Source organism: Otolemur garnettii, unplaced genomic scaffold (genome assembly GCF_000181295.1).
Source record: "Otolemur garnettii isolate 467f Iridium unplaced genomic scaffold, OtoGar3 scaffold00046, whole genome shotgun sequence".
Taxonomy (NCBI): Eukaryota; Metazoa; Chordata; class Mammalia; order Primates; family Galagidae; genus Otolemur; species Otolemur garnettii.
Window position 1 is genome coordinate 3,056,957 of NW_003852441.1, and position 4,063 is coordinate 3,061,019.

A 4,063-nucleotide genomic window follows, 5' to 3' on the forward strand; every position below is an offset into this window, starting at 1 on the left:
AAAAAAAAAAAAATTCTTTGACCTTGGGGTGGGGGAAGGGGTGCAAGTAGAGGGAAAGAGGGAGAGGGCTAGGGGGTCATGGGGTGTGACATACCCTTGGGGAACAGACTAAATTATAAGAGGAACTTTACCTTACAAATGCAGTTGGTGTTAACCAGGTTTTTTGTACCTTTAATGAATCCCCAAGAATAAAAAAATAAATTCTTTGAACTGTGTATACTTAAAAAGGATGTAAATTAAAAAAAAGTGTAAATTTGAAAAAATTAAAAAGATGTAAATTATACCACATTAAACCTGACTTTTTTAAAAAAGAGGAAGATGGGAAAGGAAAAGGAGAGAGAACTGTAGTCTAGTCTACAGGAATCAGACTGCCCCTGTTCAAATCCCACCGCCGTCACTTGCCAACCGTGCTGCCACGCAGAGCCCCTTCTTGCTGGAAATGGAGATACCTCCCAGTATTGCCCAGGGTGCCCATCGCCTGAGCTCAGGAGTTCAAGACCAGCCTGAGCAAGAACAAGACCGTGTCTCTACTAAAAATAGAAAACCTAGCCAGGTGTGGCGGCTCACACCTGTGGTCCCAGCTACTCAGAAGGCTGAGGCCAGGGGATCACCTGAGCCCAGGAGTTTGAGGTTGCTGCCAGCAAGGACGCCACAGCACTCTACTGGGGCGACAGAGTGAGACTGTCTGAAAAAAAAGAAAAGATTCCCTAAAGCGCCTAGCTCACGGGGCTCAAGATCGCGCGGGCCTGTCCCGGATTTGCCCAGGGCCGCCCAAACTCGAGGAGGTGCCACTGTGTCCTGCCGCCTGGTGCGCCCCTCTGGGCCCCCCGCGCTGGTGGAGTAGAGACAGAGTCCTCAGGCCCTGACACCTTCACGGTTCCGCTCTGTGCCTTGGGAGGGCAGCGGGGCAGGACGAGCGCAGCGCCCACGTCCTCATCCGCGCAGGGGACTCGCGACGCGCGGCCCGACCTGCGCGGGGGTGGAGGGGGGCCCCCGGGGCGGGGACTGACATCGCGTAGTAGGGCGAGGGGAGGCCTGGCCAGGTGTGGCCAGGTGGCGGAGAGGCCCTGGGGGGTGCAGAGCTGGGAATCGTAAGCGGAGGGCGAAGCCAATGCGCAGAGGAGGCAGAAGGCGGGGAGTTCGGGGAGACGCGGTTGAGGCTCTGTGTGTGGAGTCCGCGCAGGGGAGAAGGCGGCGCCGCTGAAGCGCGGTGGGTGGACTCCCCAAGGGGCGCGGTGGGCGGCGAGGCCGAGGCGGGGTGCGGGGCAGGAGGCTGCGACGTTGGGGGGCTGTGGCGGCCGCGCGACGGGGGACTAGCGTGGGGATGGGGTGCGGGCACCGCTCAGCCCCGGAGGGAGAGAGGTGGGGGTGCAGGGGCCCGGCGGTCCCCCATCCCCAGCTGGGTCTCCACGTCCGCAGCCACCCCTCGGTCCTCCCCGAGGCTCCTGGGCCTGCCTGGGTTGACGCACCCTTGGCCTGGACCCCCTGGCCAGGACACGCTGCTCGATCTGCCTGTTGCTGGCCCGGGTTCTGGCTGCCGGCGTCTATGGGTCTCTCTGTTCTGACCGTCCCTAATACCCGGGTGTCCTTTCCCTGCCCCATTTCATTTTTGCCTCGATTTAGCCCCCTTTGCTCTGTGCCCCCGACACGTCTTCTCTCCTGGGCTTTTCACTGGCAGAATCAGATGTCCATATTGGGCAGGGACTCTGGGGAACCGGCCCTTTTCTGGCCAGAGGTTGGGAACATTTCCTACAGGGGTAGGGGCTTGGGGCTGGTCTCCAGATTTGGCCCGGGAGCTGGCTGTGGGTATTCTGGGTCCTGGGAGAGGCCACACGTCCGGACCTGAGTGAGCTGTGGGTTCTGGGACTCCCTGGGGCCATGTCGGGAGGAGCAGCCCGCTTCCATGAGAGCCAAAATTCTCCCAGGCTCGGCAGACTGTGCCCAGCTGGCCCAACTTTGGTCCCTTGCCTTAAAGAGGTCAGTGACCTCTGGCGCTCTCTGAGAACCAGCTCGCATATTTTATCTCTCTTTGCCCTCAGTGTTCCTTGCTTCGGGAAGCCTATGCAGCCTGCTAAGCTGGCTTGTTTGTACTTCTTCTCTGTCAGTCTCAGACACAAGCTCCTCTGGGAGGCTCCATCTGGCCAGTGGACATGGCCCCAGCCCTGGCTCTGGCCCAAGTTTTGGGATGTCTACAACGAAAAGCAAAGGCTGTAGGTCCAGGCCCTGGCTTCTCCCCCTTCCCTCCTGCACTCTTCAAATATCTCATCTTTCCTTCCCCATAAGGTCAGAACATTTTCCACCCTCTAGACTCTAAAAGTCTCTCTCCCACCTCTATGTATTTATTTAATTATTTAGAGACAGTCTGACATTGGAGTAAACTAGTGTCACAACTTACAGCAATCTCAAATTCCTAGGTTCAAGTGATCCTCTTGCCTCAGCCTCCTGGGTGGCTGGGACTACAGGAGCCCCCCACAATATCCAGCTAGTTTGTTTATTTATTTATTTTTTCTATTTTTAGTAGACACGGGTTCTCACTCTTTCTCAGGCTGGTCTTGAACTTCTGAGTTTAGGTTATCCTCCCCCTCAACCTCCCAAAGTGCGAGATTACAGGTATGAGCCACCCTGCCCAGCAGTTCCACCTCTTTTTAGAATTTGTATTAATTATGCACAGGTATCTCTTGCACATTTGAGTTGGACTTTTCTTTTTTTTTTTTTTTTTACAAGATATGCCATATTTGTTTTTTTTTTTTAAGTCAGTGGTAAATTTTTCAAATAGTACAAAGGATACACCTACATTGAAAAGAAAATCACCCTCTCATCCCTGATCCCTAGATTTTGTGATATTTCTCTTGTTTTTATTAAAAAACTATCTGAAAATAAATTCAAATAAAATAAATGAAACATTTATTAAAAAGTTACAAAGTGAAATGAAGCAGAATAGAAAAGATGGGGCACAAAGGTTTCTTGCAGGAGACGTTCTTACATGGACATTGGATTGACTGAAGCTTCTTGGAATTGAGGGAGTCTTGCTTCCCTGCTTGATTCATTTCCCACTAAAAGGACAACTAATTTTTCCTGCACAGAAAATATCTTTTTGGGGGGAGCTATGTTCCCTTCCTTAGAGCTCTGGGGTGTCACAGCTCACAGCAACCTCCAACTCTTGGGCTTGAGAAATTCTTTTTTTTTTTTTCTGTAGAAACAGAGTCTCACTTTATCACCCTTGGTATAGTGTCATGGCATCACACAGTTCACAGCAACCTCCAACTCGAAGGCTTAGGCAATTCTCTTGCCTCAGCCTCCTGAGTAGCTGGGACTACAGGTGCCCGGCACAATGCCCAGATAGTTTTTGTTGCAGTTTGGCTGGGTCTGGGTTTGAACCCGCCATCCCCAGTATATGGGGCTGGTGCCCTACTTACTGAGCCAATTGTGCCGCTCAGCTTAAGCAATTCCCTTGCCTCAGCCTCCCAAGTAGCTGAAATTACAGGCGCCCACCACAACGCCAGCTATTTTTTTGTTGCAGTTGTCATTGTTGTTTAGCAGGCCCTGGCTGGGTTCGAACCCACCAGCCTTGGTGTATGTGGCCAGTGCTCTAACCACTGAACTATGGGCCCTGAGCCAGAAAAGACTTTTTTTTTTTTTTTTTTTGTCAGACAGAGTCTCAAACTGTTGCCCTGGGTAAAGTGCCATGGCGTCATAGCTTACAGCAACCTCAACCTCTTGGGCTTAAGTGATTCTCTTGCCTCAGCCTCCCAAGTAGCTGGGACTACAATGCCCAGCTATTTTTTGGTTGTACTTGCCATTGGTGTTTTAGCTTGCGCAGGCTGGGTTTGAACCTGCCAGCCTTGGTGTATGTGGCTGGCACCCTACCCACTGAGCTACAGGCACCACCCAGAAAAGACTTTTTAAAAAAAGATACAATTCACATACAACTCACCAACTGAAAGTGTGCAATTTAGTAGTCTGTAGTACCTTCACAGAGTTATACAACCATCATGACAGTCAAATTTAGAATTATTTATTTATTTATAGACAGAGTTTCTTTCTTTCTTTTTTTTTTTTTTTT